Here is a 22721-nt window from a genome sequence, read left to right as displayed (position 1 = left end):
ATCTTAACAGAGGTTGCTTAATAACTAATCCTGCGCCTGGTCTGTGGGGGCATTGAATAAATGTTTGTTAAATTGAATTGTTCCCTGGCTACTAAGCCCACCAACAATTTTTTAAACATTTAGAATTCTGTTTCCGGAAGGAATTTAAAAACTGGTTCACATAACACTTAATCCCTGGGTATATATGAGTTGAGTAATTCATTAATTATCCAGGCTTTAGCTTTTCCAGGAAATATAGACAGTTTACATATCAGTGTAGATAGGTATCTTCTTGGCACCAAAAGCCAAACTTTAAAACTTTCATATATCTGCAAATACTTCTAAATCACTCCTACTTAGGTTCCTTAGCTAAGAAAATTATATGAGTTTTTCTTAAAGCATAAAGAATTTTCATACTCCGATTACTTTAGGTCTCTGCATCGTTTTCTTGTAATTTCCGTAGGTGGCAATTTAGACACAACTTTTTATAAAGGGCAAGTTCACTTTCCTAAAATGAACCATGGAGGGGCGCCTGGGTGGCTCAGTCGGTTGAGCGTCTGACTTCAGCCTCAGGTCATGATCTCCTGGTTCGTGGGTTTGAGCCCCGCGTCAGGCTCTGTGCTGACAGCTCAGAGCCTGGAGCCTGCTTCGGATGCTGTGTCTCCCTTTCTCTCTGCCCCTCCCCTGCTCCTGCTTTGTGTCTGTCTCTCAAAAATAAATAAAATGTTAAAGAAAAAATTAAAAAAAAAATAAATTAACCGTGGAAACAGTTACTGATCCCGCACAATAGCATAAATTGTAGTCTAGGTGCTAAAAGCTTGCAGAAAGGGATTTCCCAGAAAGGGACTTTTTATTAACAGTTAGATCTCCTAGGGGCTCTTTGGGTCATGTACCTGTACAGGTGTATCTTTTCCCAGGTACCTGTGTGAGTGTACCAGTTAGCAAGGTTGCTTTTGTAGTCTAAATATTCCTGTGCTCTCGCGTTTCTTTTCCCAAATATCCAGAGATCTTTTTACCTTCAGCTCAAAAAGAAAACATGGCGCCACCTACTAGCATTCTGTAGTATTACATTGTAACCATTTAACTGAGTTTGGTTTATTTAGCAAACACTCTTTGAACTCCATTGTAGCCAGGCATAAGCATCAGAGCCCCGAAGATGAGTAAGACAGCCCCTGCCGTGACAGACTTTTCAGTATAGCTGAGAAGACAGACATTATTTGGGGCGTGTTGCCAGGAGAAGGGTGTGGCATTTTAGCCCTGGGACATTAGGGAGATAAGGTGACCAGTTAGGTGGTGGTCAATAAAATTTATTTTTGAGAGACAGAGCACAAGCCGGGGAGGGGCAGAGACAGAAGGAGACACAGAATCAGCCGCAGACTCCAGGCTCTGAGCTGTCAGCACAGAGCCCGACGCGGGGCTCGAACCCACGCACCGTGAGATCACGACCTGAGCCAAAGTCAGATGCCCAACCGACTGAGCCACCCAGGCGCCCCAAGCGAGTGATTGATTGAGTGTGATCTACAAGTGACTCTGGCCAAAAGGCTGAGAAAAGATCAGTTATGAGTAGGATCATCTGGATTTTGAATTTACTCTGAGCTTCATTTGTTCATGTTACCTCTGCAGGTGTGATCAGATTGTTAGTGCCCGTGAACTTCCAGATGCCTGAAACGTTCTTAGCCCCAACGATAGACTGTAGTATTTCTTTCTCTTTTTTACATCTCAAAGTTGTTGAAAAACACGTGACAGGCAAACTTTCCGGGAGGAAATGTTTCCGAAGAAAAGTGTTTAACCTCACCTTTAATGCTTCTTATCTGTCCTTTAGTTCTTTCGTTGAAGGGTTCAGAGGCCTAGGCACAGGTTCCTGGTTGATGGTACATTTTATTCCCGTTGATGGATGTACATACAATTTCTCAATCGTCGTTGCTGTTTAGTGTTTTGTTGTGGCTGTTTTCCCGTTGTTAAATATGTAGCCTAGCTGTCGCTCGGTGAATTGTTTCTTTTCTTAGGAAACTTTCCCCTGTATTCCTCTACGTGCAGCGAAAAATCTGGATGGAAGAATCTGGGTTGGGTCGGGATCCTACTGGTAGGATCTTGAGAGATTTACTTAGCCTTGCAGTGTGTTGATTTCCTCCTCCACAGATACTAAGAGAACCTACACAGCCATTGCTCTCAGCGCTTTCAAAGGTATTACCTTGTTGCCTTCCAGTGTGTACTATTCCGATAAGAGGTCTGTTGAAATTCTTTGGTAGATAATGTATCTTTTTTGCTATCATGGCTTTTAGGGTTGTCTCTTCATCCTTAATGTGCTTGTTTCACTGTAGTGTATCTCTATATGGAATTTATTGTTTTATTTTTCCTGCCTGGTGTTCAACATGCATGAGAACACATTTCCTCAATTCTGGAAAATTATCTGCGTCGTTTTTTAAAACATTTCTTCTTTGTCATACCCTTTATTTTTTTTAAATTTTGGAACTCCTGTGAGACATTTCTTTGAACCTCTCCATCTTACCTCTAAGCCTCTTTAGTTCTCCTTAATGTTAATGTTAGTTCTCCTTAATGTTAAGTACAGTGGCTTCTCTGTACTTACTGCGTTCTGAGTTAATTTCTCACTACTGTGTTTTTCAGTTCACTGATTTTATCTTTGACTCTGCTGGGTCTAGAGTTTATCCTGTCTATTGCATATTTTATTTCAAAGGTTGTATTTTTTATTTTTAAGATTTCTTTTTTTTTAATTTTTTTTTAAACGTTTATTTATTTTTTAGACAGAGAGAGACAGAGCATGAGCGGGGGAGGGTCAGAGACAGAGAGGGAGACGCAGAATCTGAAACAGGCTCCAGGCTCCGAGCTGTCAGCACAGAGCCCAAAGCGGGGCTCAAGCTCACGGACCGTGAGATCATGATCTGAGCCCAAGTCGGCAGCCCAACCGACTGAGCCACCCAGGCGCCCCTCTTTTTTTTTTTTTTGAGAGAGAGAGAGAACATATGTGCATGAATAGGGGAAGGGCAGAGAGAGAGGGGGAGAGAGAGAATCTTAAGCAGACTCCACACTCAGTGCGGGGCCCAATGTAGGGCTCAATCTCACAACTGTGAGATCATGACCTGAGTCAGATGTATGACCGAGAGTCAGATGCTTAACCGATTGAGCTGTCCAAGCACCCCTTTTCTTATTGTTCCCTTCATTTTCAATTGAAGTTATGCTGTCAGTTCCCACTTTAAAAAATCCTAAATGTATTTTGTATATGTTTTTGTCAGACTACTATTCTATAACATTAATTTTATATGGAATAATTTCATATTTTGACTTTGTTGGCTGATGTTTTCTTTTTTTATTAAGACAGGTTTTAAAGAATTTTTTTAAATGTTTATTTATTTTTGAGAGAGGGATAGAGTGCAAGTGGGGGAGGGGCAGAGACAGAGGGAGACACAGACTCCGAAGCAGGCTCCAGGCTCTGAGCTGTCAGAGTAGAGCCCGACGCGGGGCTCGAACTCACAAGCCGTGAGATCGTGACCTGAGCCGAAGTCAGAGGCTCAACCGACTGAGCCACCCAGGCGCCCCAAGACAAGTTTTTTAGGGATCAATTATTCATTTGTTTATTTTGTCTAGTGAGATCAAAATTACCAAGAAAGTAAAAATTGTAAAAGAAAGGCACTATTGAAAAGGGAAGAAATTGCAAAAAGAGTAAGTTCGCTTTAAGCCCCTGAATTTATTTGAAGTTCTAATATTTGGTGGTTTAATTTAGAAAAAAAGATGCATTTGCCTATGAATATTCAGATTAATTAATGTACCACAAATGAATAGAAGGTAGGAAGGACTGTTGGTATTACAGCAGTTATAACATTACTGAACTCAACTGTTTTTTTTTTTTTTTCTAATTATAAGCACATTATTGTTTCTTGGGTTAGGAAAAAATTAGCCATTTTCCTTTCTATAGACAGCTTCAGTGAACTCAATATTTTGATGTGTGCTGCCCACTTCCAACATCATAGAGCCATTTTGGTTTTTTGCCGTCAAAGAAATGTAAGCATTGTTTTCCTCGTGCGCAGCTTAGCATCTTCTCACTTTTCATCATTCTTTATTTTTATTGTTTATCTTTCTCAAAGCGATAATGTACATAGGAATCAACCGCTTCAATTTTGTTGAGAAACAGCAGTCCCCAGTCCTTCCTTCCCCCCCACCCCATTTCCACGGAGGCAGCCATTTTCACCTCCTAGCTAATTATTTTGGGATTTACGTGTCCATAAACAATATAATTCAATGGCTACTTCATTATTTTTTTAGCATACGCATTTTCTATTGGTGCTCTACCCTGATTAGTCATAATAGCAGTCACTCATATAGCACTTAGATTGTGCCAGGCACTTTTCTAGGTTCTTCCCATATATTTATTTAATGGTCTCAGTTTATTTATCTATTTAGAGAGAGAGAGAGAACGAGCCAGGGAGGGACAGAGAGGGAGAGTGAATCCCAAGCAGGCTCTATGCTCCATGCTGAGCCCAACATGGGGCTCGATCTCGTGACCATGAGATCATGACCTGAGCTGAAATCAAGAGTCAGAGGCCTATCCAACTGAGCCACCCAGACACCCTAGGGATTATTATTAATACTGTCTTACAGATGGGGAAACTGAGGAACAGAAAGATTCAATAACTCGCCCAAGGCCCTACGTCTCATAAATGACTGAGTTGGGATTCAAACCGACGTGATTTGGCTCTATAGCTCATGCCCTTAACCTTATGCTGTAAGGATTTAGCTTTCTTTCATCCCCTTCCCCACTATACATATTCACCCTTTCCACCTCCTATTTGCCAAATATGGTTATATTGCAATTTTGCTTCGATTAATATTCAGTATTTCCACATGGATTGGAGCCTCACCAGGAGACCTGCAGACTCAGAGCCTGAAGGCGAGTCATCTCTGCCGATTCATAGACATGCGACCAAGAATAAAAATGCATGTCATGTATGGTTCTGAGCACTCGTGGTCGTTCATTACGCAGCAGAAGCTGGCCAACACAACATTCTGAAATGACTTTATTCTACCTCCATGCTTTGTTGCTAATTTGGTTGGGTATAAGTGTCTCGGTTGGGAGAAAAGTTTCAGAATCTGAAAGCATTGCTTCATCGCTTCCTACCGGTATTTGAAAAATCCAAAGCTGTTCTGATTTCTCATCTTTTATGCTTGATATATTTTTCTTTGTGAAATCTTCTTCTTCTTCTTTTTTTTTTTTGTCTCTACTGTTCTGAAATTTTTCAGTACTGTTTGGCGTGGATCTGTTTTCATCTGTTTTCATCCGTTGTGCCAGGCATTCGCAAACATTGTCAATCAGGACACTCGTGTCTTTTAGTTACGGGAAATTTTCTCGAATCATTTCATTGCTGAGTATTTCTGCTCCATTCCTCTGTGCCCCTGAAAATCCACTATTAACATATGGTACCTTCTAGACTGGTGCTCAAATTAAAAAAATTTTTTTTGTTTTTGCCTTATTTCTGTAGCTTTGTGGGTTTTTTTGTGGTGGTTCTATTTTTGGGGGGGAGATTTTCCCAATTTTACATCCATTTATTCTTCTGGGATTTTCATTTCTGATGTCATATTTAAAATTTTTTCAGTAGAATTTTCCACTGGAAATAGAATTCTGTTGTTGTTTTGTGGGTGCAGTATCTTTTCTGGTCTCTCTACAGATGTTAGCTTTTAAAATTTCTCTCTTTCCATAAACTGTTTCCCTCAAGTTGATTTTTACCGTTTTTTTTTTTTTTACTTTTGTCCTATTTATTTGTTTGTTTATATTTAAGTATAGGTTTAATTTCAGATCGGCACCATCTATTACCGTAGAATGCTATTACAATACTGCTGACTATATTCTCCACCCTGTATCTTTTATCCCTCTGACTTAGTCATTCCATAAGTGGAAGCCTATATTTCCTACTTCTCTTCACCTGTTTTGCCCAGTCCTCTACCTCCTCCCCTCTGGCAACCATCAATTTGTTCTCTGTATTTATGGGTCTGTTTCTGCTTTTTGTTTGTTTGCTTGTTTTGGTTTTTAGATTCTACATATAAGTGAAATCATTTGTTATTTGTCTTTCTTTGTCTGACTTATTTCACTTAGCATAATACCCTCTAGGTCCATCTATGTTGTCGCAAATGGCAAGATCTAATTTTTTTTATGGCTGAGTAATATTCCACTGTGTGTGTGTGTGTATGTGTGTGTGTGTCACCTCTTCTTTGTCCATTCATCTATGGATGGACACATGGGCTGTTTGTATATCTTGGCTATTATAAATAATGCTGCAGTAAACACAGGGGTGCATATATCTTTTTGAATTAGGGTTTTCATATTCTTTGGGTAAATATCCAGTAATGGAATTATTGGATCATATGGTAATTCTATTTTTAATTTGTTTTACAGTTTGTTTGTTTGTTTATTTATTTTGAGTGGGGGGAGGAGTAGAGAGGGAGAGAGAGAGAATCCCAAACAGGTTTCATGCTGAGTGTGGAGCCTGATGTGGGGCTCAATCTCAGGACTGTGAAATCATGACCTGAGCTGATATCAAGAGTTGGATGCTCAACTGACTGAGCCACCCGGGTGCCCCGGTTTTTAATTTTTTTTTTGAGGAGCTTCCATACTGGTTGCGCAGTGGCCGCACAGATTTACATTACTTTTTTTTTTTTTTTTTAATTTTTGTTCTTTATCCTTCAGGTTCAGAGATTTCCTCAGGTAATCTGGCAATCCTTGGTCGTCTGCCCATATTGAAGAATGAAAAGCTAATAGCAATAAAACTAATAGCAATGGGAAATTACAAGCACTTAGGTGGGGTGTGTTCACGATTGTTGACTATGGGGTAATTGGCCGCTCCATTTATATGTAGAATATTTGATGCCAATATCTGTAGATGTATCCTCCCGCCCTGGGCGTATTCTCTACAGAAGAATCTGCCGATCTCCTCCCAGGATCTCAGCATCCAGTGTGCACTTACTTATTTAATCTACATATTTTAATACAGTAGCCCCACCCTCCACTTTGCCTGACGTCTTTCAGTTCAAGACAGTCTGTTTTATTCTCTCCAGAGAATAAACCTCAAGTTTTTGACTGAGATGTGGAAAAGGCCATCTCATCGCTTTGTAGAGTGAAGAAGAGGGGTTTCGTGCCTGGTTTCTTTTTTAACAGACTTTCAAACAATCCACTATACTTAAAAGACGCTGGGGGCGCCTGGGTGGCTCAGTCGGTTGAGGTCCAACTTCAGCTCAGGTCACGATATCACGGTTCCTGAGTTCGAGCCCCGCGTCGGGCTCTGTGCTGACAGCTCAGAGCCTGGAGCCTGCTTCGGATTCTGTGTCTCCCTCTCTCTCTCTCCCCAACCCTGCTTGTGCTCTGTCTCTCTCTGTCTTTCAAAAGTGAATAAACATGAAAAACAATTTAAAAGACTCTGCCGCGTTCACTCCCACTTCCCCAGGTAACTGACGCAGTCGATTCCTGAGATCTTTTGAAATGTGTAGTATAAATCATGTTGGTTTTGGCGTATCCCCACTGTTGGTTCAGGACTCAGTTTTATTTTCGAAGTCTCTGAGTTCTTTATCATTCATTTCTCGGCTTTAAATATTCTGAAATTTTGCTCCTTCTCTCATTCTCTTCATCCTTTTGGATTTATTGGTTCTTAAAATATTATTTTGGTGACCTTTGGAAGGAAGGAAACGTTGGTGGTTATGTCCCAGCCTCCATCTTTACCTTGAAACTTAAACTCTTGGCAGCTTTCTTGGTGTTTGATTTCGTCACGCATTTTGATTTTTATTGCTCAGACCCACTTGGGATAAAAAGATTTTCGTTTCCTTTTCACTCTTATTTCTTAGGGTAGTTGATTTCAGAACCCAGCCACCATGCTGTGAGGAAGCTACTCCAACAAGAGGCTCACGTGGAAAGGACCTAACAATTAGGGATGATTTGCCAGCCTTGTAAATGAGCCTTTTTGGAAGTGGGTCCTTTAGCCCCAGATAAGCCACTTCAGCCGACACCCCCAGACGTCCCCAATGAACACTTTCAAATTACAGATTCATGAAGACAAAGTATTTATTGGTATTGTTTTAAGCAACAGTGGCTTTAGTGACTGGCTGGGAGACCCCACTTTCAAATTACAGATTCATGAAGACAAAGTATTTATTGGTATTGTTTTAAGCAACAGTGGCTTTAGTGACTGGCTGGGAGACCCCTCCCTGCATAGACAAGTCCTACCTTATCTATGGGCTATTGCAAGGTTTGTAAGGGAAATAGTACCCCTAGGATTCTTAAAAGCTCTATTGTCTTTTTTTTTTTTTAATGTTAACTTATTTTTGAGAGAGAGAGACTGTTAGAGTGTTTAGCGGGGGGAGGGCAGAGAGAGAGGGAGACACAGAATCCGAAGCAGGCTCCAGGCTCTGAGCTGTCAGCACAGAGCCCGGTGTGGGGTTTGAACTCATGAACCGTGAGATCATGACCCGAGCTAAAGTCAGATGCCTAACTGACTAAACCACCCAGGCACCCCAAAGCTCTATTGTTTAAACAAGAGGGTCATCCAGGCAAAACCTTATGACCCTTAATAGATTGTATGTTTTAGGGGCTCCTGGGTGGCTCAGTCAGTTAAGCGTCTGACTTCAGCCTGGGTCACGATCTCGCAGTCCGTGAGTTCGAGCCCCGCGTCGGGCTCTGGGCTGATGGCTCAGAGCCTGGAGCCTGCTTCCTATTCTGTCTCCCTCTCTCTCTGCCCCTCCCCCGTTCATGCTCTGTCTCTCTCTGTCTCAAAAATAAATAAACGTTAAAAAAAAAATAAAAAAAAATAGATTGTATGTTTTAAAGGGTCTATGCAGCTGTTCAAAAACTTTCTGAGGTCTTAACAAAGCGTGCTCTAGTTACACACTCTGTCTCATTTTTACCCAGAGATGTTTTCCTGTCAGTGCCCTGGGTTTGATATTTTCTGTGAGGTCCTTTCTTACTTGGAGAATCTTCTGGTAGGAGATATGGAGATGAGAATTCGTTTTATTTTCGAACCAGCAAGTTCTGGTTCTTTTGTATTTTCTATAAATTCTGCTTAAAAAGGGAATGATTCCTCTTTTCTCTTTTAGGTCACCTTTCTCTGTCCTGACCTTATGACACACGGTTAAAATAAACCACTTGTCTGTCACCTTTGACCTTCTGCCTGGAAATCTCCTTAGCCAGATTCATCAGTTTATCCGATGTTTTTGATTTTCCGCGTCCCTACAGGTGAAATTTTGCTTACCCTTCTGCCGTTTTATTACAAGGTTCCACTTTCCTGTTGTTTCCGATAACATTTCCCTCATTTTCCTTTTAAGTCATCCTCTTTGAGGATGAGCCAACCTCTTTGAGGTCCGTCGGACTCCCACCAGGTCTCCTCAAGTCCTCCGCATCTCACTTGGCATCTCACTTGGCTCCGGTCCCAAAGCCAACACCACCTGTCTCAAGTACTGCACTTCCAGTGCCAAAATCCGTTCGTCGCTATTGCCTTGTGACAATCTACCCCCCAAACCTAGCAACTTAAGCACCGACCGTTTAACTCCCTACATGATTCCGTGGAGTGTGACCTTGGGGTAGGGCTGGGGGGGGGGGCAGCTCTTGCTTGGGGTTTCGAACGTAGCTTCAGTCAGATACCTGCTGGGGCCACCATCGTCTAAAGGCTGGAACGGGGCTGGATGTCATGGGGACTCACTCACGCAGCTGGTGATGGGCGCTGGCCGTCAGGGGGAGGTTCACCTTGCCTGTCACCTGGGACACTTGCTCTTGGCCCTGCGGCGCAGCAACATCAGCATGGGGTCTGGTTTCACCCAAAGTGAGCACCCCGAGGAGACCGATCTCAATTTGCACGGCATTTCCTGACCTGGTCTCAGAAGCCGCTCGGTGTCTCTTCTGTTCTACTCTGTTCGTCAGAGCAGGCATAAACCAGCCCAGGTTCAAAGGGAAGGGGCATTGGTACCCCCTCTCGGGGCAAGAATGTAAAAAAAAAAAAATGGGAGGGGGCATGTTTGACAAATCGCCACACCATTCTACTGAGACTTTGTTCAAACGTCGGCAGCCCTTTTCTAATCAGTAACCCAGCAACCTCCTCATACTTTGCGTCCCCCTGAACTATGGCACTCGCGACTTTCTTGAAGTTTATTTCCCTCCGTCGGGGTGTCTCCACAGTTGTCTCCTAATTGTTCTCATAACTCCTTTGCATCCCACTCCTTCCCCGTAAGACTGTCTCCTTTCTCTCGCCCCTTAGACGCAGGCTTCGTCCTCAGCTGGGGTCTCTGGCCACTCAGATGGCTTCTGTCAGCAGCGGAGGCGTGTCTGTGTCAGCTCATCACTCCTTTCTTCGAGGGGAAGACGAGGCCCTTCCCCCCCAGGGCTGGACACCCGTGTCACTCGCAGTCTCGGATAGAAACAGAATTCCACCCCCAAAGATCAACTGAGGCGATCTTGAAGAAGGGCTGCTTTGTAGAGGTGCTGGCAGGGCTAAGAGAACCAACAGCAAGAAGCCGTTCTCGTCCCTAGGTCTGAAGGGGAAAGAGGAAGAATTGTCGTTACCAGCACCCAGCGAGAGCTCTCGTTTTGTAGAACCAGCCACTCAGCAGCAGCTATAGAGCGATGCATCAGCTGACAGTCGGCCACCCGGAGCAAGGAGGGAGCAAGGAAGAAATACCCTACCCTTTCTCTCCTCCTGCCCTCCGAGTGCCTCCCGGTGCTTCCTACTGGAAGCCAGCTGGCAAGGACATCTGGCTGATGCAGTCATTGCCGTCAGCCTCTGCCACGCTGCACAGGACAGCGAGGACGGAGAGCTGATCTGGGGGACAGCAAATGGAGAATAGCCGCCACAGCATGTGGCCTGGGTTTGGCCAAGCGGAGCGCTCTATCCCCTTCTCCACTCTGGTTGGTTAAGTGTTGGGCACGTGATTTGAGCTCAGCTAAACAGATTCCTCCCTGTGTCTCTTCCTCGCGTTATTGGGGTTTCTGGGACAAGAGCTCTAAGGACTATGGAAGCCTGGAGCTGCCAGGGGACAACTTGTTGACAGGTAGCAGGAGCCCGTCTGGGGATCAAGACAAACAGAGGCGAGCTGAGCTGAAAGGTGGGCCAGGAGAAGTGGAAGTATTATAGGAAGAGAACACATCGTTCTCTTTCTGTACATGCACTGAATCTATGACTTGCTCCATCAAGGACAATGGGGTTGCACTGTCTCTGAACCAGGCAGGCACTGTTCTCATAGACCGTTGTGAGAAGCTTGGGTTTTAGGGGTTTGCTGACTTGTGCAGTGCATTATTCCTGACTTCCAGAAGTGGGGTGCGGTGCTGAGGGGAGACTCTCGCCGGACGGTAGGGATGGCTTTTACATTTTCCGTGTGGTCGCTTATTCATGGCTTGGAACTAAGGCTAAATGACAACCTCTTTTTTTCTTCCTTGAACTTACACAATTGGACCTTTTTTCCCCCTTCAGAATCCTCAGGATGTTTTTGGATCCTTAGATTCAGCCCCTTTCATGCCTTGGATTTCACAGTAATTTATCGTAATAGATTCCCTCCCTCTTTTATTTTTAAAGGCAGGCTGCGTCAGGTTTCTGCCCCTTTCAACAGGAAGACCAGCTTGTGGTCTGTTATCGTGGCTTTCAACATCCCTTCTGAAAAGGTGACCCCACGTCTACATTGCTAACACTACCTTGTCTCTTGAGCTCTCTTGCCGTGTCTTCAAGTTCCTGCTCTAAACACCTCCGTTTGGATATTTCCTGCGCTTCCGGCCGGGCAGTCCAAGTTTGAATTTGTTTTCCTCCCCCAAACCTTCCTATTCTTCCTGGCATCCATATGTTAGCTAGTCTGGTCGCCCAGACTAGTGATCCCAGAGTTATTGTCGACTTGCACCTCTCCCTCTCTTCTCACCTACCCCCATCCTGCCATTCGTTGCCTCCTACTGATGTTATTGGATTTTTTTTTTTTAACTTTAAAACCATATAGGGAATAGATGGTATGCTCATCGGTTGCAATTCGAAAGTGTAGAGACTGAGCAAGAGTTTTCTCCCTGCTCTGTTCCCTGTGCATGTAGATCCCCGTCTAGGAGATAGCCAGTGCTATCAGTTTCTTGGAAAGTCCTTCAGAGATGATACGAGCGCGCATACAAATATTCTTTTCCTCCTTTTCACGCGACCCGTATGATACACATAGTGTGGTTCTGTACCTTGCCGGTTTCACTTAGCAATGCATTGTGGCGATCATTCCTTATTAGTACTTTTTAAAAAATGACTGCGTAGCATTCCGTGGATGCACGTACACTTATTAGCAGCTCCCCTGATGACAGGCAAGCCCTGTGGATTTCACTCTGGTGGCTGGGCAGGGCTGAGGCTGACTCAGGGTAAGGGGGTTGCCTGTGGTCACTAAGCTAATAAGAGTCAGGGAAGAATCCAGTGCCTGGTCTGGGGCTGTTGCCGGCACCCCAAAAGGACACAGAGGGGTCGACAGGAGATGGAGTGTGAAAGCTGGAGTCCTGGGGTGAGGGATCCTTTCCTAGACAGGTCCTGGACCCTTCCAGGCAGCAATCATTTTGTAATGAGACTTCCCTTGGGTCTCCGACACTCTTCTGAATTAGCGGAAGGCTGTTGGCCTCCTATAATGCTGATAGCTTGGCTGCAATGCGGCAGTTTGAGTGTGGACCCCGGTGCTGTGTTTGAAATGTGTGTAAGCGGATGGCTGGCTTTGAGCAATATGCTTTGAAGGACTCAGTCCCTGAACGTCTCGCTGTCCCCACTGTGTTTCAGCTGCGAGGCCCCGGCTTTCCTGACTTTTCATTATTTTTTTTTTTTATGTTTATTTATTTTTGAGACAGAGAGAGACAGAGCATGAGCAGGGGAGGGTCAGAGAGAGGGAGACACAGAATCCGAAACAGGCTCCAGGCTCCGAGCTGTCAGCACAGAGCCTGACGCGGGGCTCGAACTCACGAACCGCGAGATCATGACCTGAGTTGAAGTCGGCCGCTTAACCGACTGAGCCACCCAGGCGCCCCTTTCCTGACTTTTTAAAATAATGGCCAATCCACACCAGCCAGGCCTTTAACCAGGATGGTCTGAGGCGACAGGCAAGCTTAGTCCGCGTGGATGCTTCTGCTTGGGCTCACAGGGCCTGTGCCTTCTCTGACTTGACCAGAGAAAGCCCGTGCCTCACCAGCAAGCACCCGCCTCTTCTCTGGGGCCAGCAGTTGTGGAAGTGTGGCAGGGAGGAGAAGGAATCACTCCTCACCCCCTTCTCTGGCTCGGATTCCAGGGCTTCCCTTTCCCATTGGGTGTGGGAAAGAGCGAGAAATAGCATTAAGGCTTGCTTTGTCCCTGTTGTAAAACCTGCGCCTCTCGAGGGGGAGATCAGCAGCCTTGTCCTACAGTTGGCCCCAATCACATTCGTGTAGGTGAGCAGCATCTTACTCCCTACCATTCATCAAAATCTTGGCGTGTCGTGTCCGTTCTCTTATCTGAAAAATGAGTGGTTGGATGCATTTTCTGACCTGACTCCTCATGGCTGGCTGACTATAGGAGCTGACGCTCTCAGGGGGCCTAACGGTTGAAGAAGCTTCCTACAGTGAGGAGGACCAACACCGGGCTGGCCTCCGAGGAGCTGCAGGTGAGTAACGGGGCACCGTTTGGACTTGTGGGGAGTTGGCATGACAGTGGGGGAGTAGACCGAGGGTCTTGGGCATCATCAAGTGTGCTCCGTGTAGACAGGCACAGGGGCTGGGAGCCAGGGGGTTGCTCAGCCCAGCCTGGAGGAGCGTAGAGAAGCTTCTATAAGAGCCAAAAGGAAAGTCTGTGATTTGGCAAGACAAAGATGGGGAGAAGGGGCGGGAGGGGAGCTAGTGGGCACGGGGGTGCACGACAGGCTGGGAGGCTTCTGTGAGCTGTAGTAGGCAGCCTGGGGGCTGGGGGGCTGGCACAGGGGCCTCTGTCCCTTCCATGATGGGCTCCTCTCGTCGCTGACAGGGAGTCAAGGAAGTGGCAGGGTCGCGTTTGCCTCTGAGATTTTGTGCTCCGGTAACAGCGGGGGAAGCAGAGGCTGGGGGGTGCAGCAGGAGGGACAGAAGTGACTGGGGACACCGCTTGGAGGTGGTGCAGCCGTTGTAACGGTTCAGAGGCGTGAACTAGGGAAGAAGCAGTGGAGAAGGTGAGGTGAAATTGGCGGGGCTTACTTTTCCGTTGGGTGTGCAGGGCGAGGCGCCTTCAGTGTCCTCCAGGATGTGGCAAGAAGCCCAGCCCTTAAGGGCTACCTCCAGCGTGGCCCTGGCACCCGCTCTGCAGGGGTAGGGGACGGTTAGGATCACAGGAGCAGTATATGCTGACTCTGGTTAGCTCTTGGCTCTACGTTTTCCCCTTTTTTCTCAGTGGAGTCCAAGTTTGTTGGTCTTTGGACGAAGGCACGAGGCCTGTTTGCTCCAACAGTGGCCTAGAGCCGATTATGAACTTATTGGAGATGGTCTGTTGTCATCAATGTTTATGATTATTATTTTTTCACCGCAGTTTTAGCCCAAAGGTAGGGGCTAAAGGGGCACAGTGAGGCCTGTATTTCCTCTTGGGATATTTTCTGGCATTTTTCACTCAGTTCTCCTCCTGTGTAGATGCTGGCTCTTGATGGAGATCACGAAACATGTTAGTGACAAATAGTTTTTATTTTGGTTAAATGGGGTTCAGCGGAGGGAACAGCAGGGATCGTGGGTGGCACCAGGGAATAAATTAGAAGCGGGTGGCGGAGTGGGAGGGGCCTCGGGAAGGAGTCTGCAGTCTCAGAGTTCCATCTAGAGCAGGGATGGCAGTTACGGGACCTGAAATTAGACACATGGAGACCACAGTTCCCATGCCGCCTCAAAACCCCATTCCAGGAAGGAGTCAGGCCTGGAGAACAGATAAGCTGAAGCTTCAAGGTTAATTGTAGAGCATCCCAGCCAGGTGACAGAGGTGAGCAATTTCGTGTGTGTGTGTGTGTGTGTGTGTGTGTGTGTGTGTGTAAAGCATTGTGGGTGGCAGGGCCTGGGAGCCCCCCAGGACAGAGATTAATAGCGCAAGCTCTGGAGTGAGGCTGTCTGGGTTTAAATCCCTATACTTAGCTGTGTGACCTTGTGTAAGTTACTTAACCTCTCTGTGCCTCAGTTTAGTCTTCTATAAAAAGGGATGAGAATATCTTTTAAAAAAGTTTTTTTAATGTTTATTCTTTTTTTTCAATATATGAAGTTTATTGTCAAATTGGTTTCCATACAACACCCAGTGCTCATCCCAAAAGGTGCCCTCCTCAATACCCATCACCCACCCTCCCCTCCCTCCCATCCCCCATTGTTTATTTATTCTTGAGAGAGAGAGACAGAGTGTGAGTGGGGGAGGAGCAGAGAGAGAGGGAGACACAGAATCTGAAGCAGGCTCCAGGCTCTGAGCTGTCAGCACAGAGCCTGATGCGGGGCTTGAACCCACGAACCGTGAGATCATGGCCTGAGCTGAAGTCGGACTCTTAACTGACTGAGCCACCCAGGCGCCCCTAAAAAATTTTTTTAATGTTTATTTATTTTTGAGAGACAGAGCACAAGCGGGAGAGGGGCAGAGAGAGGGAGACACAGAATCCGAAGCAGGCTCCAGGCTCCGAGCTGACTGTCAGCACAGAGCCCGACATGAGGCTCAAACTCACAGACCGCGAGATCATGACCTGAGCCGAAGTCGGGCGTCCAACCGACTGAGCCACCCAGGTGCCCCAGGGATGAGAAGAATATCTTATCTCTGGGTCTCTGTGCAATCAGATAATACAGAGTAACACTCAAAAATACTGTCTGTCATAGTTATTAGTTTCTCAGAAAATTGACCATGAACGTGAGTATGAACCAGACTTATATAAAATGGACACTAATTTTCACTCATGTTGTCAAAAAATTAGGCAAATAAAAAACAAAGCAACGTTCTCCCAGAATCCAGCAATTAGGACAAAACCTTTGAACAAGAAAGGATATTCAGATAGCCAATAAGCTTGTGGAAAGATGTTCTGTTCCACATTAATAATCTTCCAAGAAACACAAATGCAAACCGCAACCCTATACCAACATATACCTGTCGGAAAGGCACAATGAGGAATGCACATTGGACTGAATTTTGTTGAGATGGAAATATAAATGCATAGAACCGCTTTGAAAAACCCACTGGCAGGGGCGCCTGGGTGGCGCAGTCGGTTAAGCGTCCGACTTCAGCCAGGTCACGATCTCGCGGTCCGTGAGTTCGAGCCCCGCGTCGGGCTCTGGGCTGATGGCTCAGAGCCTGGAGCCTGTTTCCGATTCTGTGTCTCCCTCTCTCTCTGCCCCTCCCCCGTTCATGCTCTGTCTCTCTCTGTCCCAAAAATAAAATAAGCGTTGAAAAAAAAAATTAAAAAAAAAAAAGAAAAACCCACTGGCAGTATCCGCTTAAGCTAAACAAGCACACGGCCTGTGGCCCAGCAGTCTCGATCTCGGGCCCCGACGCAGCAGGCACCTGTGCGTAGCTCATCAAAAGATGTGTCCAAGGGGCACCTGGCTGGCTCCATCAGTAGGGCACGTGACTCTCGATCTCGGTATTGTAGATTTGAGCCCCACCTTGGATATAGAGATTACTTGAACATAACCATCGTAAACCAAAAAAAAAAAAAAAAAAGAGAGAGAGAGGGAGAGAGAGAGAGAGGGAGAGAGGTGCGCACAAGGGGGTTATAGCTGCATTATTTGTGATAGTACCACAGTGGAAACCACCCAAGCCTTCATCAACAGTAGAGTGGAGACGTAACCCCTGGTATACTCAGACAGATGGAATACTTAACAGCGAGGTGGATGGACGGACAAACCACAGTTATGTGCAAAGCTGTGGATGACCCTCCCGAAGATGGTATAGAGCAAAAGCAGCCAGAGACGAAGGGTACAAACTGTGATTCCATTTATAAGAAGCTCAAAAACAGGCCAAGGCGTTTTATGTTGTTCAGAGGTCGGCTTGTGGGTGTGAGAAGTCATGCCCTGTGGCTTGTAGTCGGTTGCAGACCCGGTGGGCAGAGGTAGACTTGACCTTGCACGTGGATACTGCCCGGCTACTCCGGCCGGAGGAAGAGTTGCTTTCCTCGGCCCCGTGGGGCAACGGCGCGGCCAATGAAAAGCCATCACACTTCCAACTCCCGGTGTTAATCCAATGGACTTTCAGTTTATTATTTTTAAAAAATTTTTTTTAACATTTGTTTATTTTTGAGACAGAGCATGAATGGGGGAGGGTCAGAGAGAGGGAGACACAGAATCGGAAGCAGGCTCCAGGCTCCGAGCTGTCAGCACAGAGCCCGACGCGGGGCTCGAACTCACGGACCGCGAGATCGTGACCTGAGCTGAAGTCGGCCGCTTAACCGACTGAGCCACCCAGGCGCCCCTGGACTTTCGGTTTATAACAGCCTTCCCAACTTACACCTTTCCTCCTTCAAAAAGTGTGCTCCTCCTTTGTTCCCCAGACTTGCCTCCGTTTTCGCTGCGACTCGTTTGTCCCGTGCTGCAGTCCTCTTTTATTCCTGAATAAACCCATCCCTTGCAGGCAGCAGCACTGGCAGTTTTCATTTGTGAGGTTAACGTGGCTAAGCTTTGGTGGGGGAAGGGGGTTGTGGCTGCAACGGTAGCTTCTGTGGGTGCTGGTGGCGTTCTGTTTCTTGATCTGGTTGCTGGTTTCACGGACGCGGACCTTCTTTGAGCTTGTGAGTTGTGCACGTCTCTCTGTGCACGTTGTACTCGGATAAAACATTTAGGCCACATGTGGAGTCATCCCTAAGCCTGGAACATTCCCCCTACACACAGCTTCATCCCAGGCGCCAGGAACGGAAACCACTCCCTCCCTCTCCTGCAGTGAAAGGATTCCAGGGCCAGCCCAGCGAAGGAGGCCTCCAGGAGCCTTGGTTTCGGGGTCGACAAGTGGAGCGATGGCCTTGTTCGCCGCTGTGTCCGTATTGCACAGAGCCAGGCACAAGGTGATGTTTCATGAATCTCTGTAGGAGGCAGGGAGGGAGGAACGGCAGTGGAGTCGCAGCAGAGGGAGCTGAGTAGGATTCTCTGTCTTATGAATAGCCTTTGGGTTGTGTCCGGCCCAAGCAGAGTGATGTGGCCATTTGTAATGATGTACCTCAGTCGGGATTACCGTGCAGAGGTCTATCCTGGAGGCAGACTCGCAGTGTTTCTGTTTGCCCAGGATGAGACGGAAAAAGTCATTCAGGTACTCATTCATAAACTTTAGGTAAGACCTTTACTCTGTGCCATAAAGGCACAGCGATTGCCCTGGGGGAGCGTGCAGGGGGCTGGGGGAGCTTCGTGCCCTGGGGGAGCGTGCAGGGGGCTGGAGGCAGGCAGTCTGCATTCCTGCCTACGTGACCACCCGCCAGCACTGGCCCCAATGGGGCTGCGCTGAGGAAAGGTCACTTTGAGGCAGAGGTAGGTGTGGTGAAGGGACAGGGCGGATGAAAGGAGGGTGCGGATTGAGGGAAGTTCAGGGTCCTTCCCGGGGAGAGTCCTTGAAAACACACACACACACACACACACACACACACACACACACACACACACACACACATGCAGGACTTGGCTGGAGCGAAAAGAAAAGAGGAGAAGGCACCTCGGCTTGTTTTCGCTGATGTAGGGATGATTGAAGTGGGGGAAAAATCAGCCTCTAAATTGTCATTTCTGGGGCACCTGGCTGGCTCGGTCAGCAGAGCATGTGACTCTTGATCTTGGGGTCTTGAGTTCAAGCCCCACGTTGGGTGTAGAGCTTACTTTAAAAAAAACCTGTTCCTTCTTTTAGCTCCTGCAATGGCACCCTACTGACCACACGCTTTTCCTTGTGCCTTTTTTCCTATATGTGCCCGATGGCACCTTTTTTTTTCTTAAAGGCACATACACATTATTGTGTCCTAGGGAGAATGTGGTTCAGTAGCATCTGATGGAAGAAATGGTGATCCTGTGGAGTGCAATTCAAGGGACATGAGAAAATCCAGGCCACCCAAAGACAGAGCCCACTGGAGCCTGAAATGCCACCATTCCCAACTCATTCTGTTGTGATGGGAAGTGTCCTTTCCCTCCTGTTTTCTGTGTCAGTGACCTCCCAGAAGGGGTGATGGCTCAAAGAGACGGTAACTGTCAGAACTCTGACAACAACCCTCACAACTCTGACCTGGATACGTGAGAACCGTCCCCCAGGGAATGTTGGATGAAGGGAAGGGAGTGCGGGTGTTGGGGAGGCCAGAGCAGAAGCTGAGGCCCGGTTTTGCTGAAGGACTATGAACAGCCAGAATTTGACGCCCCAGGTGAGTGTCACAGGCTGTGGCAGTGGTTCTCAAAGTGGGGCCCCTGGACCGGCCGCATCGGCATCAGCCGGGAGCTCATTAGACGTGCATATCCTCAGACCTACTCGATCAGAAAATGGTGAGTAGGGGGGCGCCTGGCTGGCTCAGTCGGTTGAGCATCCAACTCTTGATTTTGGTTCAGGTCATGATCTCACAGTTTGTGGGATTGAGCCCCGTGGCTCAATCCACTCGGTGTGGAGCCTGCTTAGGATTCTCTCTCTCTCTCTCTCTCTCTCTCTCTCTCTCTGCCCCTCTCCTCTGCTCTCTTTCTGAAATTAAAAAAAAAAAACAAAGAAAGAAAAGAAAATGGTGAGTAGGGCCCCCAGCACTCTGTGTTTGAATGAGCCTTCTGGGCGATTTGAATAAATGTCAAAGTTTGAGAACCTCTAAGGAAAGAGCCATTTTCTTTTTTTTTTTTTAATTTTTTTTTTCAACGTTTATTTATTTTTGGGACAGAGAGAGACAAAGCATGAACGGGGGAGGGGCAGAGAGAGAGGGAGACACAGAATTGGAAACAGGCTCCAGGCTCCGAGCCATCAGCCCAGAGCCTGACGCGGGGCTCGAACTCCCGGACCGCGAGATCGTGACCTGGCTGAAGTCAGACGCTTAACCGACTGTGCCACCCAGGCGCCCCGGAAAGAGCCATTTTCTTGACCAACTCTTCCCTTCTCCCCAACATCCTCTCTCCTTGGGAAAGAGACCAAAACAAAATGGCAGTTGAATCACCATATTGTGTGCCTGAAACTAATGTGCTGTATGTTGATGACACTGGGATTAAAATAAAAACTTCATACATACATTAACAAAGAGAAATATATATTTATAACCTTCAAAAACCAAAACCAAAACCCTAAAACAAACAAATCCAAGTCCCAAAAAACCAAAATGGTATTGGATTGAAGCTCATGAATTTGGGATATTTTCTGGGGATCTTTGTCCCTGCCCCAGTCCAATAAAACCCTGTCCCCCTCACACCATAAGAGACCAGATTTTGAAAACACACTGAATTAGATGTAAAATTCTGGCTCTGCTACTTACTGGCTGTGGGGACCTGAGAAAAGGATCTGACCCTTGGTTTTCCCATCTGTGAAATGGGGCTCATAATATGGCCTATCTGACCAGGATTTTCCTGGTGATCCTAGTGCTGTGTACCCAGTTAGAGCTCAGTAGGTGGGTCTGTTGGTTGTCAGTCGTGCAGTGTCACCTGAACTGGAAGAAATTAAACTGGATCTCAAAGAAATCAGCCTATGATCTCATAGCGGTGGGGGGAAGTGGGAGACCACATGGCAATTCGGAACTGAATGTCTCGGGTTCTGAAACATGAGTGAGCTATGCTATCCTGTGACCTTGAATAATATGTAAAGAACAGGGAGATGTGAACCAGGCAATGAAGCTTTTAAGGCTGGTGAATAACTTCTGCCCTGTCTGCCAGGGAACTCTTACCCAGCAGAATGAATGGTGGGCACTCACTGGCCTCACCAGTCTCGGTGGGGGTCCAACAGCTTGCAAGACTTGATCCCTGAATGACATAGCACTCCTGGCTGGCAAGCTTACAAACAGAACCGCCCCCATCCCCCACGGTCACCTACCCACAGAATGATTTATGGTCATTCAGTTTTCATTTATAAAACTGACAGTATTCCAGCTGATAAATACTGATGTATGTGAAATTCAGCAGCCGCAGGATGAAAGCCACTGGCCCCATGGCGACATCTGGCCGCCTTACAAAGACATCATCCCCCGCCCTTCACCCTATGGAATGCTGACTACTATTAGGTGTAATAAGAGGGTTTAAGGTCCACAGGAATACGACGATAGGGTGAAACTCAACCAGTGGATTCTACAGCTGGGGTAGTTCTCAGCTAGAAACATTGGGAATCAGATTCATGAGGAACACCATGCAGCGTGACCCTCCTACAGCAATGTGTTTTTGCAGCATGGCGGGAGGCTGGTAACTTTGGTAACTGGGGACATGTATGTGGTGGCTGTGAAGCGGGCTGGCATTTGCACCAGTAGGTGGTCTGCAAAAGCAGTGGCTCTGGTTTCCTCGGAGAACCTTCCGTGTGACAGCAGTTCCAGTGAGGGGATTGGTAGTGCCTTTTATCTGCAGATTTCAAAGTTCTTGACATGAGTCAGTGTTTCCTAATACCTGGTAGGAGGTGATTGTGTTCACTTCTCCAGACAGAGAGCCTGCGGGGCACCCCGGGCAATGGCGTCATCAGCCACGGAGTGACTAAGTGCTCACCTGGCCCCGAGTGTGTGTCGTGACTGTCCCCTGTCACCGGCGCGGTAGCCAGCATGGGGCAGGGAGCACCAGGGGAAAAAAGCAGGACCGGGAAGAAACAAAGTACAGGGTTCTCCGCACCTTGGTTCCCAAACTTGGGGCTGTATCTCAATCACCCATCAAGCATGTTAGTAACTCGGATCTCTGGTCAAAATGGTTTCTCCAAAAATTCTGATTCAGTAAGTCTGGGTGACAGTGGGGACCGGGATTCTGGATGTGACAAACTCCACAGGTGACCCCGATGCACGAGCAAATTTCGCTCTTCAGGGTCAAAGAGTAGACTCTGGAAGGAAACCCGGGGAGGAGGGGGTCGGGGTGAGAATTTGTCTTCGCAGCTGCCCCCAACACACACTGTCCCCGGGGAGGGTTCACTTCCTCTCTACCCCACGCAGGGGGTCGCAGCTGAACCCCACTCCCCTCAGCACAGGGGTTCTTAACCTTCACGCACCTTTGAGAAGCCGATTTTTAAACACCTCCCTGAAGAACATCCACGTGCCTGCACGGTTTAGGCTGTGATCTCAGGAGTGGCCCTAGGAGGCAGGGGTGGCACCAGGGGAGGCCGACAACCATACGCGAAAACTTCACCCCAAACCAAGAGAAGCCGAACTAAACATTAAAAACCACGTGCTGGTCTCTTTTAGTCCTACTCTACATAGTGCCTCTCACGGCTGCACGGCCATTTCCAGTAATGACAATGAGGCGCCAAGTGTATCGAAGAATTCAGAAACGCTACCTGGGGTTTACCGTGGATGGGTCTCCTTGGCACTGACTAGGGAGGTCCCCCCTCCTCGTAACGCTGCCTTTCTGATCGCAGAGCCCGGAAAGCTGAAAACCCTATCTTCCGCAGGGTCTTCTTTGCAAGGCCCCTTGCAGCTGAATGTAAGTCAGGTTACACCCCACAGTGGGTGCATGTGGCAGAGGTCTCCCTGGGCCGCTCCTGGAGACTCTCTGCAGGCAGGTGAGGCAGCTAACGGGGTACCCTTTCCGGTGTCCAGCCGCCGGCATCCTGGGCATCGCGAGGCATCTGCAGCTCCTGCCTTCCGGGTCTCAGCGGTGGTGGTATATTCTAGAACTTGCACAATCACTGGCTGGATTAGAGGAGAGGGCTCTGGGCTGGGCA

The 22721-nt window shown here is 47.2% G+C and overlaps 1 non-coding gene across 1 annotated transcript; it reads right to left on the bottom strand.

The window, feature by feature from the left end:
- Positions 1–1382: 1382 nt before the first annotated feature.
- On the bottom strand, positions 1383–1467 carry TRNAQ-UUG. Its single transcript has one exon. It is a non-coding gene; the product is annotated as a tRNA-Gln (tRNA).
- Positions 1468–22721: the final 21254 nt, after the last annotated feature.

This window comes from Felis catus, chromosome A1, assembly GCF_018350175.1.
Source record: "Felis catus isolate Fca126 chromosome A1, F.catus_Fca126_mat1.0, whole genome shotgun sequence".
In the NCBI taxonomy this organism is placed as follows: domain Eukaryota; kingdom Metazoa; phylum Chordata; class Mammalia; order Carnivora; family Felidae; genus Felis; species Felis catus.
The sequence above is the reverse complement of the archived record's forward strand: the minus strand, read 5'-3'. Positions and strand labels throughout refer to the sequence as shown.